This window comes from Homarus americanus, unplaced genomic scaffold, assembly GCF_018991925.1.
Source record: "Homarus americanus isolate GMGI-L3 unplaced genomic scaffold, GMGI_Hamer_2.0 scaffold39675, whole genome shotgun sequence".
Taxonomy (NCBI): domain Eukaryota; kingdom Metazoa; phylum Arthropoda; class Malacostraca; order Decapoda; family Nephropidae; genus Homarus; species Homarus americanus.
In genome coordinates this window covers 19229558-19246654 of record NW_024736071.1, presented here as the reverse complement: position 1 = coordinate 19246654, position 17097 = coordinate 19229558, and the positions used below count along the sequence as shown (strand labels likewise).

The 17097-nt window shown below is 37.3% G+C and overlaps 1 long non-coding RNA gene across 1 annotated transcript; it reads left to right on the top strand.

Moving 5' to 3' along the window:
• Positions 1-1029: 1029 nt before the first annotated feature.
• On the top strand, positions 1030-16842 carry LOC121871691. The gene is made up of 4 exons (XR_006089936.1): positions 1030-1148; positions 8178-8332; positions 9263-9355; positions 16758-16842. It is a non-coding gene; the product is annotated as an uncharacterized LOC121871691 (long non-coding RNA).
• Positions 16843-17097: the final 255 nt, after the last annotated feature.

The window sequence follows — 17097 nt, the reverse complement described above, 5'->3', positions numbered from 1 at the left end:
TTGATATTAGAGAGATTCTGAGGTCAATAGTAAATACTTTTTACTCTACAAAAGCGCCGGAGTACAATACTGGTAAAGAAAAATTATTGGAATTTTCTGATAAAGGGTCCGAACCCCTAGGACCCCCCTGGATCAGCCCTTGCTCTTCGCCACTGATCGGCTCGTTAGCTGCTTGGGTGGTTGGTTACGTTCTGATACGCCGAGTTTGTTGAAACTATTTAAACCACCTATATCCCAAACACAGTTTTGATAAGAGTACTATTCCTTGGATTCAAATTGATGCAGCAACTCTTAACATAAGGCTGACTTGAGGTCAGTACTTGCCAACAGTGCGTAACATGAACCCTTGAATATGCTTTCTGGTAATCTATACAATTTTTTGTATATTTTTTTGTCACATCAGCTACTACCTTTCGGGAGATAGGTTCACCCAGTGTCAGTACAGGAGGAAACCGGGGACCGGGAAACCTGTGAAGTTTGGTTGGGTTTGGTCAAGGCTGGAACCTATAATTGTTCATGGGTGGTAATCACCTTGTTTGGTTATAGGGCTCACCTCTGCCATTTTCCCGCTGGGGACGTTATGCTCAGCTATGCATCTGCAGCCAGAATTGTTAAGGGTTGCAACAAGCTCATGCAATTGGATGCACACTGGGCTATTTTAAACATTTTGCCTGGAAGGAAATATTGCATGATTGTGAATACATAAAACAAAATTGATGCTACGTTTTAAAAAGCTAATACTTTAGTAGATGTGTCATTGAGGCATTATTTGATATAACATGTCAAAGAAAAGTTATAGATACCAGCTGGGTACCTCATTGCAATAATACATATTAAAAGATAGACAAATACTTGTGAAACGAGTTTGTGAAATATTTACGATTTACTGTGTTTGAGTGAAACATTTGAGCTAACACATTAATTTTAGTTTGGTGAATACTACCTCATTCATAAGCACAGGAAATAAAATAGGGAGTGGTGCAATGGGCCTAGCCACTGAGCTTAGGGTGGTGATCGTCAGCTGTCATTCTTATGTTTGTAAACATTCCTTCGGTTACAATGGGTATCGTCAGTGGGTGAACCCGCACATATTGAAACAAGCTGGAACCTTTCGTAGAGTGAACATATGAAATATGGCTTCAGACAAGGTATTGAAGTTGTTCTTTTCAAGCTGTAATTCTGTGTTTTGATAGTTTAGAGCTTACCAGTCTGGCTAGTACTGGAGATGGTGTACCTCCAACTCGGCCCATCTTGTACACTTCAAACAAGTAGCTGACGAGAGGTTTAGAAGTAAGTTTAAGATATGTTTTATGTCCACTTTGGTTCACTGAAATACGAAGTGTGAATGAGTGAATACCAAGGGTTCAATCAGTATGAAGGACGAATTTTATGAGTTTATGTGAGTGAAAACTGTTGAAAATACCTGTTCAGATTATTGCTCCTTTCTCCGTCGTTATCAGTTAGCTCGTCAGTATTGGTCCAATCTTGTCTCATGTTTTAGTTTGATACATTTGAAAGAATCCTTGGGAACTTCACCTCCCTTGCTACCTTCAGTTCATTATTCCTCTTTTGCTTTTCTTATCTCGGTCTTAACCCTACTGGCCAATACCTGGCCAATAATATTCTTTAAATAATTATTTATCCATTTGGGGTCATTGTTATTTGATCCGAGTTTTCTGTATGGTATGTTCTGCCTTTGTGCATTAAGTAACTCATTATTTAAATTGTTGTCGAATTCGTTAACCTCAGATCTCGTGATCAGGTCATCCTCAACCGTCATATTTTGTGTGGGTGTCGTTGTCAGGTCTCCAGGTAAGTGAGTGCGGCTTCTGTCGGTACATTGTTGTGGAATGTCAACTTCAGATCTGTGATCAGGTTATTCTCCCGTCATATTTTATGAGGGTGTTGTGGGCTGGTCTCCCGGTAAAAGTGATCTTAATTGTGAACTAAATATAAAATATAAAAATAAAATTATATATATAAAAGAATCACCTCTTCACATATAGTAATAAGATAGAATGAAAGATAAATAATAAAAATAAATTTCCCTCCCCCTTTACAATCTATGCTGCGTTTATCATTGTACTTCTATAATTCATGCAAAAATGTGTAAACTTTTACTTTTTGGTCGAGTTTGTTAACCTAAGTGGTCTGAGTTGGTTATCCGAGATGGTCGAGTTGGATGTGGACTGAGTTGACAATGAGCGAGTTGGACTGTAACCCTGGAGGTTACAGGAGCAAGCTAAATTCCATTCACTCCATAGCGGTAGTGCCAAAAGATCGTATTGAAATGTACGGTTGTTTCCATTGGCACCATTGGCAAAATAATCCATGGAGCAGTACTAGTTGTTGCCATGAAGTTAGAAGACGGAGACTGAACTTTGGTGGGCTGGGAATGCGTGGGTGGGCAATGTTACCTCCTCACTGCCAGATTCGCGATGCTATATCAGACTTCAGCTGGGAAGCCCAAATATAGGTTGGACAGATATATGAGTGATATGGGTTGGGTGTAAATGGGCCCATTGGCCCACTGCACTTCCTTCATTCATGAGTTCTTGTATAAAATATTGTAAATTATTAAACGACTTTATCGAAACTATGCTGTTTGGCACGATGTGATTAGTGAATGCCTGCACTGTATAGTATTTTAAAATTTAACTATATATTGTACAATGGGAAGATTTGAGAGTGGGAAGAGGTAAAAAATTTATTTGGAGCTATTGCAAAGATAGAAAGTTGGTAGCTTAGGTGAGCTGGGACTCGATACTTCATTACAAAAATTATAAGTAGAAATGCAATTATAGATGAAAATTTTTATGGTATGAAAACTTATGCAGTGTAGACAGTTATATGAAATTTATTTAAAAGTGATTTGAAGTCTGGCCAATAAACATTAACTCATCAAAACACAATGACAATATGTGAAGTTGACACAAAATATTCCTTACTCCTATTTAATCATTACCTAAACACATGCAACAAAGGGGCACAAGGGCACTGCCAATTATTGACTCTCTCTTACATCAAACTTTTGACACCATACCAATGACTGACCAGGGTTAGATAGGCTCTGGGCTTAGACTGCCTTTGGACCTCAGACATAGGCTGTCTCTGTGGAACAATATCCTTGGCATCTGCTTGAGGCCACTGCCACTTGGCCATTGCCCTTGGCATCTACCATTGGCTAATGCCCTGGACCTCTCCTGTGGACTGTTGCCTTGGCAGTATTTTTTCCGATTTCAAGGACACCCAACCTCATGATGCATTCAAGTCCATAAGCATCATAGTCATGTAAGTGGCCAGGCTATGAGTAATGTGTTGTGAGCCAGGGTAGTAACCAGCCTTGATGGCGCCCAGGGCAATGGCTGAATTGCGCCCCCCCTCTATGGCTCTCCACCACCACTAACCCCCACTCCTGCAACCCCACTTCTACATAAATAATTATATCAACTTAATTTTAATTTATATACATAATGTAGCATAATAGAAAATAAAGGGATTGCTAAGACACTGATGATGTACAGTATATTTTACGGTTGTAGCAAGGCTTGAACAAATTTACTTCAAGAACTGGAATAATTATCTATAAGTAATCACCAATTTGCTGCTCAAAACACATAGTCTACATTCAGTTAAGAAAATACTGTAATAATTATATATATGTACAGTGTGGTCCCTTGGTTCTTGAACACAATTGTTCCAGAAGGTTGTTCGTTAACGAAAATTCGTTAATCAAAACTATTGTTTCAATAGGATTTTGGGTAATTGGTCCAGCTCACCGAAAATTACATACAAAGTAAAAAAAAAATGCAGTAAGTACACTTACTTTGAGGTATGTATGTAGAAGGTTCCTGGTTTATGATGATGATGATGGGAATTAGAAGTGGGGGTGGAGAAATCACCCCATGGTTGATCCGTCATTTCACCATAAATTTTAAGTTCACTTGGTGTAATTCAAGATTATTTTCTTTAAATCAACACTGCACTGCACTATATATTGTCAATATGTTAAATAAATTTCAGAATGACCAATAATTGTACAGTAAAACGTAAAAATACTCTGTGTTCAAGAGACCCACAAGCAAGATGTTTCCTCCACTGAACAGAGACACAAACTGAGGCCTTGGTGGGTGAGTGAAGTGGTTGATGGGTGCACCAAACTAGTTCCCTGTAATGCAATTATGTTAAATACGTGTTAAAATGACTAAAAATTTTAATATAAAACTTGGAAAATTATTGAATAGTACAACCTTCTTGAAATTTACTCCAATTTTAACGAATGTAAGCCCTAGAACCGATTTTTCTATTGCGGACTAATCTTCCAGCTGGTGAGCAAGCCAAAGCATGTCGAAACATTTTTAAGAATTTCAATCAATTTTGTTAGTTAACGTAAATGAAGATTCTTATGGAAGGTAATTTGTTAACCAAAAATTTCGTTAACCGAGGCATTTGTTAACTGAGGGACCGGCTAGTCAGCAATTTGCTGCTCAAAACATGCAGTCTACATTCAGTTCAGAAATTACCATAACCCAGTGGATTGCTTAACTTTTCATTATAAAATTCTTTTACTCTCCAAGTACGTAAACATATTCAATAATAATCTTGAACAATTCTGATGACAGATTTTACTCTTAATCCTAAACATTAAGTTTATTTATCCATTACAGTATTAATTATCATAATACAGTACAATGCACAGTATATCAAGGCTCATAAATATCAATGAACTAAAAATGCAGCAATCTAAAGTTTAAAAGTATAATTGTCTGTAAATTACAATAGCTCCAACATGTGATGAAAGAGGAATGAGTAGGCTAATGACGGCGGTGCGTTTCGGCAGCAAACAGACACATGGGGCGCCAGACGGAGTTTACGGATATAAGCCCACCGGACACAGGTCACCGACCCACATCAGGGCCGGGGCGAAACGTAGTAACAATAATAATAATTCAGATAAGTAAAATTTATAATAAAATACAAAAATAAATATAAAATAATAATGATAATAATAATAATGAAAACACTGCAATAATAAATTATAATAATAGTAATAATAAGGAACCATAAAGAAATTGAAAAATAGATCATTAGTGAGAAACGATATATGTATGTTGTGTTGTCAATAGCAAGAGAAACAATTGAGAGCCCGCAATTGTGTGCAAAAGGCAGAAAGTCAGATCAGCAACCTGGGACTTGGTCACAATTTTGGAATGCCATATAGCAGCAGGGTCTACCATTAGACAGCACATTATGCTTCCAATATCTTCCCAGGCGGTAGTACCTCCTGTGTGGTAGAGCTGCCTACTATCTACTGCCAGTCACCATCAAAAGAATATTATATTGACAATTGAAAAGTGTTAATAATAAATATATTGTATTTAATACCCGTACAGGGTATTTATAACTTGGAGATTATGAATTAACCTATCCAGGGTAGCAGTAGTACAGGCTTTTCTTCTAGAGTAATTTCGTTTTGTTATTTTCCTTTAATTTTTTTTTAAATTCATAGGCAATTTGGTGTCCCCCTTACCTTGGCACCCAGGGTGGCTGTCCTTCTACCACCCACTAGGTACACCCTGTTGTGAGCACTCTTAACTTAAGAGGTACATAACTGTTCTGATATATGGTTTTCCTTTCTCATCAGGCCAGCGTTAATGATCTACAGTAATACCTGGTTTACGCGGTTTCGTTTACACGTTTTGTCATTTACGTACCCTGCCAGAACCAAATGCCCTTACGCGCATCTACTCATATACGCTGAGAGTGGCTACTAACGTAAGTGTTAAACCTAACCTTAATTTTTTCTAACCTAACCTAATGTAAGTGTTAAACCTTGATTTTTCTAACCTAACCTAACCTTACGTAAGTGTTAAACCTTGATTTTTTCTAACCTAACCTAACCTGATGTAAGTGTTAAACCTTGATTTTTCTTTTACCTGGTACAGTATATTATTCTCTTATTGATATTTCTCTTATTGATATTTCTGCATACCATCATAAAGTTAAGATACTATTTTACAACGTAGGTATTGTGTCTGAAAAAGTGGAGTTTGGGGGTCGGCCCAGTCTCTACTTCAATTAATCCCATATGTTCTGTTATTCCATTTACGTCTTCTTCTGAGGAATCCAACCCAGTTCCTGGCCCATCAGCACTTCAACTCCACCTACTGTCAAGAAGCTGCAAAAAGAAGTTCTAACTCCAGAACTTTCTAGCATTAGATCGACTAAGTCCTCAGATAGAATGGCCATGCACATTGTCACCCAAACTGCTCGAGTCTGGGCCATGATGTCAGTGAATTGATTCTGAATCGATCAAGCATCAGGAGGAAACGTCAGCATCATCGAGTAGCAGGGCAGCTGAATCCTTTCAAACTTCAAACCAGAGTCAGTTTTAATTGTTCACTGGGATGGTAAATTGATGCCTGATTTGACGGGGCATGGGGCCATGTTGACAGACTCCCAGTTCTTGTCTCAGGCAATGGCACCTCCCAACTTTTGCTGTTCCAAAACTTTCTCTGGTACCGGTGATGAACAAGCAAAAGCTGTTGTGAAGGCTTTGCAGCAATGGCACATTGCAGACATCGTGCATGGCATGTGTTTTGATACAACAAGTCAAATACTGGTCACCACAAGGGTGCGTGTGTCAAAATTGAGCAGTTGCTGGGTCGTGATTTGCTATATTTTGCCTGCTGCCACCATTTACTAGAACTTGTAGCTGGAGCTGCTTTTGAAGCTGTAAGGGGCACTCAGCTGCTCCTGACATACAGCTGTTCAGAAGATTCTAAGCCAAATGGGAACAAATTGACAAGCAGAAGTTTGAAGACTCCTCCACCGACGATCTGGCAGAAGAATCGGTCAGAGCTGTTAGGGACGATCTAACCAACTTCATTGAGAAGGCTCTATTGGAGACACAGCTTCGAGATGATTATCGAGAGCTGCTAGAGCTGGCCTACATCTTCCTTGGCACATCACCTTCGGGAGTAAGATTTTTCTGCTCCTGGTGCAATGCACCAAGCAACGATGGATGGCAAAGACCATTTATTCCTTCAAAGTGTGGTTATTCCGCTCAGTTTAAGCTTACTTCAAAGGAGAAACAGAGGACCAAGAGATTTGTGCATTTTCTTTGCCCTAATATATGTGAAGGCTTGGACAATTGCTCCACTTGCTGCAAAGGCACCAAAAGGAGATCTGATGTTGCTTAAAGCTCTACAAGACTACAGTACCCTCAGCGATGCCATATCAAAGGCAACTTTCCACAAAATGATGAGACACTTCTGGTACTTGTCAGAAGAGTTGGTTGCATTGGCTTTTTTGATGACGATGTTCTCCCAGCAGTGAAGGACCGCATGTTGGAAGCTATGAACATCGTTATTGGAGAAGAAAGCATGTCAAACGGGTTACAATCAATCCAGACACACTCCAAGTGAAGAACCTATATGATTTCACTACAAAGAACACAAAGTCATTTTCAAAAAGCTCAACTTGAATACAGATTTCCTGGCCCTCCCAGTAGAACAGGAAAGATGATCCTGGCTTCCAAAATGCAAAAGCCAGTGTACAAGCTTTGTCTGTGATCAATGATCATGCAGAAAGAGGAGTAGCCTTAGTCCAAGATTTCAGACCGCATCACCATGACGAACAGCAATTGCAGTATCTACTGCAGGCACTTGCTGACCACAGGAAATCATTTCCAATGCCCTCAAGCAGACTTACTACGACAAAGAGTGAGACTGGTCCTCATGCGACCCTGCCTTGAGCAGCTAATACCCACTTAGACTAAGTGAGGGGCCCAGGCTTGGGGGCTAGAAATGATGTGTAATGAACATTAAGCATACTAGGCATAATATTGTTAAATTTCATTTGACTTGAGCAACCTTTAATTATTAAGATATTTAAAAATATTTACAGTCAATGTTTCTACCCCAAATGGAAACTTTTGCCAGGTTCTGACAAAAAATGGCAAATTTTGTTTTTTGCCCCAAATTAAGGACCACCTTATTTTACGCCAGCATTCGCTGGTTCAATTGACCGCAGAATCGGGTATTACTGTACTTGTATTTGACTAATATGCTTCTGCAATACTTGTGATTTGTTCATTGATAAGAACTTGGTACAGTTATAACTAATATAATTCCGACCATTACAATTGTTTTGTAAACTGTTGATTATATTAACAGCTGTCTTCAGCTTAGAGAGTCCTCATGGTCCTGGGGGGTGTGTTCTTCACATGGCAGAAGGCTTCTGGAGGTTTCTTGGCATCTACTGGATACAACCAAGTAGTTAACATTTATGACCCATATGGGAATCTCCGAGAACAGATACATTTACCAGGGTAGGTGCTTATGAGCTTTTAAGACTACCTATGTATATGTTGTATCTGGGGAAATGTTGGGCAAATGTCAAGTTCAGTCCTTGTGCTTTAATTTTTTATGAATAATGTACATCTTTTGTAATGTGTTTCATGCATAATGTATTCAATGGTGGAGTAAAGAAAACAACAGTTGAAAACCATTTAGGAAATAGACCACACAAGCCAGCTGGATCTACAGTAATCTAACCTATAACCTAATGAGCCCAAGTTAATTTGTTTGGCATATGTGGTCAGCTTTATAAACTTTTAATTTTGTTTTTCTTTTCTATTAGATTTGCATTCTCTGCATTAAAACAAACATATCAGTAAGGATATCACGATAAAAATATAATGTACAAAAAATAAATGCCAGAACCAAATTTAAAATTTATAAGTACTGTACTGTAAACTTTAAAAACATTTGCTTCTTAGCATAATTGTAGTTTTATTCAGTTGTGTAGTATTTTTCTTTTAAAATTTAAGAATCAGTCTTATTGATACCTGTACTAGGAATCCATAATTTATTGAACAAGCTCAGTATGATGAAATGTCAAGCTATAGTCATTGGCATGACTTATTAGGCTGGGCATTTCCTACATTAATTTTGACAGACCTTTCACTTGCTACCTGTATGATAAATTGTATGTATCCAAAACTTTTATGGTACTTTGTTTTCTATATAAGTCCTGATTAAAGGTTTACACATATTGACCTTCCAGTATCTTTAATTTGCTCAATCCTGCATAGTTATGGCAAAATATAATTATACTGTGGTCATTGGGAAGACATCTTGTAGCGGAGAAAAATCAAGAAATTTTCTTTTTCAATACATGTATACAATATAAATGTTATGAGACATACTCAATATACATTACCAGTAAGACTGTGATTACCAAACCTCCCTTTATGCAGTGTGTGTTCAGGATTTGGCTGGGACAAAGATGGAGCTCTTGTCCATCATCAATGACAGGTCACCTCTTGTCCATGTCTGGGATGCTAACTCTGGTAAGATAATGTTTTACCCATCCTTTGATGATTTTCACTATATAGTACTGTATACTGAACATGATGCTGGAGGAAGTCCATACGTATTGTCAGTTCTCATTACATATACAGTATGCTCCTGCCTCGGATTTACTTTTGGCCAATCGCTGATGACACCTTTGATGTACCCAAGAATGTCTGTGGGTAGTTTTAAAGTTGCCTACGTGGCTGGGACAGGAGCCATTCATTCTAGAGACACTAATTTCCTGTAATATACCTGTACGAATTCCAAAATAGGCTATTTGTAACTTCGATCAATTAATTATGTCTTCCCTCTGACAGTGTTCAAGTTATAAGTAAAGGGAGGTGAACATTAGTACAGTACTATTTTTTAAACAATAACATGTTTCAGGCAAAATTTATGCTAGTGTGGCCACATCCTTAGAATTAACATTTTGTTACTGGTTGACTTTACAAATATCATCTCTTCAAACAGTCCTGTACCTGAAGGGCCCTGCAGCGACACGGTCAATACTGTGCTAAGATTAATGGCTGTACCTCCTGTTGACAGGTCAAACTGAACCTCCCCCTCCTTGCCACCCAGACCCAGATAGTATCTGATGTGCATTTGAGCAAATACAATAATCAAATTCTGTACAGTAAGTCTGCTTAACTTCGTCCTGCTTAACGTTGTTTTTACTACGTCGCTAAACTTTAGAGACCAAAATTGTTTAATGTCTCGGTGATCCGATACTACATCGTTGTGTCATCATGGACTACTTTCTACGGAGCATCACCCTCTCTCGTCTGGCGCCGCCACGCTCTCTCAGCTTGTGAGTCTCAGTGACTCACCACCCTCCTCTTCGCCATCCTCCGCTCACCTCCTCCTCCTCCTCCCGCCACTCCTCCTCCCGCCCTCTCCCGCCATCTCCTCCGCCATACTCCTCCCTCCCGCCATACCTCCCTCCCGCCATACTCCTCCCCTCCTCATCCGCCTCTTCCGCTTCACTGCCCACCACACACTCGCTACCACTCCGCCCATTGGTGAGTACCAATATAAACTTAGTCTTTGTATGTGCATGCACGATTTTCTTTAGAAATGGCAATGATTTTCTGTACATGTAATGTATTTCATGGGGCAAAGGAGGCTCAGGAACATAACTCCTGTATTTTATCTATTTCTTATGGGAAAATTGATCCGCTTAACGTTGTTTTGTATAACGTTAGTTTTTAAGAACTTAATCAACGTTAACCGAAGACTTACTTACATATAAAATTTAAATGCAGGGGGCCCCTCCCGCAGGGGTTACTTTAAAATGGGCCGCTAATCACCAAATCCGCGAACAACATTTGCTGACCGGGTGGGGAGGGGGACAGTATTACTTGTGTACAAATAAATATATACAGTATTCCCTTTGTGTTTGCCCTTAGACAATTATTTCATTTACCTGTATTGTATATATCTGTATGAGTGTACACACACACACACAAACACATACATATGAATAATAATAGGAAAATACTCTCACAAATAATCAGAAAAAATTTATTAAAAATGTTACATACCCATAATCAGAAAAATTTATTAAAAATGTTACATACCCAGAGGACGCTGAACATTACCCAACGTGCAAAGCTTGACCCATGCAGGTGTGAGGCCAGTTGTGTCTCAGCAGAATATAACTTGTATTGCTGGAATCCTTGCAAGACAGCTAATAATTTGAATATAGACATCATATATTTTGCACTAGAGATAAAAACTTTATTCCTGAAGTGTAGTATTGTACATTTAAGTACAGTATAAGTTTTTTAACTCTTATTTTTGGGTAGATATATAACTTTCTTTCATTATTTTTACTCATTTACATGCACACACCATCCTATTGTGAAAAAAGTAAAAGAAATAATTGTCCTAAGGGCAAACCTGTATCTGTACAGTGAGTTCTGCTATAACGCTGCGGTTTTGATAACGCTAATTTGCTCTAACGCGATTTATGAATTCGAACAATATTTGTATAACGCTAACGCTTTTGTTTGCTATAACGCTTATTTTGCTTACTATTTCTCCAATTTTGTATTAACTGTGATTATGGTAAAGAAGAATATCTCCAAAAGCTCTGATGATAGAATTCCGGTGATTATCGTAAAAGAAAGGATATAACACTTGAAGAGTCGATGTTATCAACCTCAAAATCACCCTTCTCCCCCATCAAGTTACATTCATATTTTTCAAGGTAAAGTGTTACATTTACTGTATGATTTCATTATTAGATATGAATGTAACATTTATTTAGACTGTGCTATCCTTTGTGTTAGGCTAACTACTAAATTTTTTCGATTTCGAGTAATCTGCACCTAACCCTATTTTCTCCATAAGCCCTGTTATTTCTATTATACGCTATTTTCTATAACACGATATTTTACAAGAACACAATTATCGCTATAGCAGAACTACCTGTACTCAAATGTACAGTATTACTCCGCTTTACACGGTTTCACTTTCCGGATTTCATTTCGCTGCAATTTTGCCAGAACCGGACTTTCACTTTCATGGGTGCATCTACTCATATAGCTGCGGAAGTATAATTTTTTTTATTTAGCTCATAAAATTCATACAAATTACCCGCCAGAATATAATTTACATTGCTGGAATTCTTACAATATGATGATCATTTTGAATATAAACATCATGGATTTTGCATTAGACATACAAATTTTAGATCTAATGTAATAATTTGGTTTACATAAAACAAGTATTTTATCTTTTGTGCAAAATATGAAGTTTACATTCAAAATATTCCCTGACCTGCAAGGAATCCAGAAATGTCAATTATATTATCCTTAACTTAGTCTGAGTTATTATTTATTACTAAAAATGTAAATTACTATTTTCTCCCAAAGCTTTCTGGTAGGGAGGGAAGGTGGGGGGTGGGGGGGAGGAGGGAGGGACGGACCCAGCTAGGGCCGAGTATTTTGATTGACAGATAGTGTCCTTGAAGAATATTTCTTTGTTTATTTAATGAAGATATATGTTTTAGCTCATAAAATTCATACAAATTACCCGGCCATAATATAATTTACATTGCTGGAATTTACAATTTGATGATCATTTTGAATATAAACATCATAAAATTTTGCATTAGACATAAATTTTAGATCTAATGTTTACTCTGAGTAAATATGTTATCTTTGTGCAAAATATATGACATTATATTCAAAATATTCCTGGTCTTACAAGGAATCCAGCAATATCAATTATATTATCCTAACTTTAGTCTGAGGTATTATTTATTACTAAAAGTTAAAATCTAGTTTTTCACTCAACATTTCTCTTCAGGAGGTGGGGGAGGGTTGGGACCCGACGACCATCTGGCGTGGGTTCGAAGAGGGGGGAGGTTGGTACTTTGATTGACAGATAAAATATTTTTTTTTTTTTACTAACTGAAGATATTTGTTTTAGCTCATAAAATTCATACAAATTACTGGACCAGAATATAATTTACATTGCTGGAATTCTTACAATATGATGATCATTTGAATATAAACATCATGGATTTTGATTGAACATACAAATTTTAGATCTAATGTAATAATTTGGTTTACACAAAGCAAGTGTTTTTCTTTTGTGCAAAATGTATGAAGTTTACATTCAAAATATTCCTGACCTGCAAGGTCCAGAAATGTCAATTATATTATCCTAACTTTAGTCTGAGATTATTTTACTAACGTTAAAATCTAGTGGTGTTTCACCCAATCATTTCTCAAGGTAGGGGCCAGTGAGCTGGGAAGAGGATTTGAGTCCATTATTTGAATGGACATTAACCTGGCGACTGTATTTCTCTGAAATATTAATTGTGAGCATACCATCATAAAACTTAGATGTTGTTTTACTACAACATAGGTATTGTGTCGGAAAAAGTGGGTTTGGGGGTCGGGTCAGTCTCGATTGGAATTAATCCCATATGTTCTGTTGTTCACTTTCTGTGGTTTCACTTTCCGCGGTACCCTGTGGGTTCAATTGACGTAAATCGAGTTTACTACTGTACTAAATAATTACAAATTTTTATGTCTAGTGCAAACTATAGCATGTTTTTATATTCAAGTTAATCAATAGCAAGGAATTCCAGCAATATAAGTTATATTTTCCCAAGTAAATTCATTGACATTTTATAAGCTGAAAACTTAAACTTCCTCTGTATGATCTGATACGACGTCTGGGTCAGTAATTTCCCTTGCGGCTGGTCAATACCTTACCCCCCCCTCTCACCCCTGCACTCAACCACCGACTCGCCCATACTCTGCCTCCGCCTATGCAGCCTCCCTCCTCAACCTCTCTTACCTTGGGCAAGCAGAAGTCGCCAATCGTCAATGTAAGTGTTTTAAGATGTATATTCTATTGTTTTCCTTTATTGCTGTTTTTCTTTATTAATGAGTAAGGTAAAAGCATATTTATTGTGACAGTTATATGATTTTCCCTAACCTGTAACCATTTACAGGCATTCTTATGGGAAAAAAATATGTTTAATTTATGCGGTTTTTAATTATGCGGTGATTTTCAAACGTATTACATAAAACGAGAGGGGTGGTGTATAGGTAAAGGAAATTACTGTCTCTAGAACAATGGCTCCTGTCTCAGCCGTGAAAATGCGGCAATTTTAAAACTACCCACAGATATTCTTGGGTTCATCCAGGGTGTCATTCTCGAATAATAGAGGACTGCAAATAAAAAATCCGTGATCTTGGGCGCCCTGTACATTCTTCAAGATTCTCAAATGTAAATACAAATCTGGAAATTGATTTTATATAAATTCAGTACAATAATGTACTCTACATGCAAATACATATTTGACTCCAGCCCTGTCTGTGAACATATGTACAGGATGACATTTAGTTTATGGACACATTTGTTTTGTTAATTAATTGATTTATATTGATAGTATGACTTTTTGATACCAAATATTTATAAGAACACAGTATGGAAATACTGACAAAATTCACACTTCTTCACTTATTGAAAATGACTGGTGTCAGGTAACTTCCATTAGAATATAGGCTTTCATGGCAGAAGAAGAATCGAGGAGGAGGAGTCCATAACTTACTGAAGTGTTTCAGAAAAATCAAAATTATTTCGTTTCTGATGGTGTGTTTCAGTTCAGGTAATATTTTTTTATCTATTTGCATAGACCTCTGACTTTAAGTAGCCCCATAAAAAATAATCTGGAAATGTAAGGTCAGGTGATCAGGGTGGCCATGGAATGTCCCCAAATCATGAGATAATGTGATTTGGAAAAGTCTCTTTACAACATTTGCCTTGTTGTATTGCTTCTGTGGCAAGTTGCACCCTTTGAAGGAATATGTCACTGAAGTCTGAGTTGCGATGGCGTATTCAGGAATGAAAAATTCTTTCAGCATTGGCAGTACCGTCCACCATTCTTGGTCACAGTTTCCCCATGCTCACTCTGAAATAAGAACTTATTATTCAAGATTTGGGATGACCGCCAGATTGTCACTTTCTGGCTGTGTAAAGGTTTGTTTGTTGACATACTCTGATAAGTGAAAATGTCGTCATCAGAAATTATGGGATTTTTTGTCAATTATTTGGATTGCCTATCAAAGTCCAATACTAAAATTACACATTGCTAGTCGATTTTCATGGGTAGCTGGTTTCAACTGCTAAGACACTTGAATTTTGTAGGGTACAGATTAAAATCTTTCTTCACAATTGTAAGCATACTGTAGTTACCCTGTTCATGCCCAGCTCTTGAGACTTCCTTCTTGCTGACTTCTTTGGGCTCCACAGGATTGTTTCTCTCACTCTTTCAATTGCTTCTTCAGTTCTTACCAATCTTCTTCACCTGATTTTTTGCATCTGCTACACTGCCAGTTGTCCTTTTAGCTTTAACATAGTGCAATATTAATTCGTGTGGGACATGTTTGTTATACAGTACTAAGCTTAAAATTGTCTTTGTTGCAGTTGTAACTGTGTAGTTAATGATTAGCAAAATAAAGTTCTACAATAGCAGCCCTCTGTTCCATGCTCGATATTTCCATCTGAAGTTTTGATATTGGGGTTCAGTTTTCCAATGCTTAAGGTAGTTCTTAATGTCACCTGAAAAATACAACAGCAGACATTAATCATAAAGATCTGTTACTGTGAAATGTTCATGACTTCATTGTCACCCTGTATGATTGTTTGTCAATTGAAAGTTAATGTACCTGCAATTAAATAATTATTGTGTTTTGATTTGTGAAATATTTTATGGATTTGGAAGTCAGTGATTATAGCAGAATCCATAAAAGACATGCGTACACATACAATACATTTGAAACTGTCAATATTCCATTTTGTTTGACTTATGCCGACTAAAATTCATTTGTGTCCCAGACTAGTACTCTGTTGAACGCTTGTCACAATGTTTTTTCTAAGTCATATAACCTCCATTAGTTCAAAACATCTCAATTCATATATCTCAGTCTTTGGCGACTTGCAAATTGCCAGGAGATACAACAGTGTATAGATTTAACAGTGCCACATGTCCTATCTCTCCTTCACTTTTACTTGTAAAAAAAGCTTCCAAGACTTGAAGTTCTAAATTTATTGTCAAACTCATTAATACAATCAGACCGGAGGCAAATTGTCTTCCTGAGGGGTATATCTATACAATCTATCCTATAAAGGTGGTTGGTCATCAGCTATGATGATAATCAGCCACTTGTTGGATGGGGGATAATCTGATTGATGGCATGGTGAGAATGTACTTTAGTATCCCAGCACCTTAATGTGTTAATGTAAAGTAGGAACTCTCCTTAAGATATTTTGTGACCTTAGAATTTGGAGCATTTCATACCATCTTCCTTTTCCTGGCTGGCTTCAGATACTGTACTTGAATTGCTTGCTGAAGTGGTAGGCTTTAAGTGAAAGATTGATACTGAAATTGCATTTTATGGTTGAGCCAAGAACAAGGTAACTTGGCAATCCTTCTTTCTTCCTTTGGTAAGTGTGGCAGTGTACTGGGAAACCAAGATAGCTAGCAAGGTGCACACTAGCTAATGGAAGCCTGTGTGTTTACAGCTTCCTACTTTAAATGGTGAATCTTTTCTTCCAAATATCCCTCTCCATTGGTATTAGTTGCAAATGGTATGTATACAGTCAGTTAAATTACTATTCAGTAATTCCAAGCACTAGTTTTGAGTCTTTTAGGTCTAGATCAGTAGCTTAGTATGCATATTAAACTCAATCTATCAAATTTCTGGCTCTGCCATAGAAGGGGCTTTCAAGAACCATTTCTACATTTCTCTGCAGTTTTGTGGTGGAATTCCTCATTAATATGATATTGCATTTATGAATATTGGTAAAGTATCTCTTAATTTTATAAAATAACATTAAATAACTTAACCTACCATAAAGTTGCTTCACACACAGGAAGGGTACAGCACTTGGACTCTGGTCTCCGGACACATTAACATTCTTAGCATGGTCACGCTGGCTCCTCTCCTTGCTGTTGGCATTCTAAAAGAAACCTTATGATTTACAACCACCAAACATCTAGGTATGTCCTATTCCTAAAAATGTAATACTCCAGCTTGTCAGTAGAATTGTGTCTACTGTATTTATCTATTAATATTTATCAGTAACCTAGCCATTTACCTATAGGTTAACAAGGTTTTAAATTTTTAACTATTGCCCTTCAGCCATTTGGTTTGCAGTAGTACAAAGCTTTATTGGATTGATTGTTCGTTGGATTGTTTGGTAATTCAGTGTA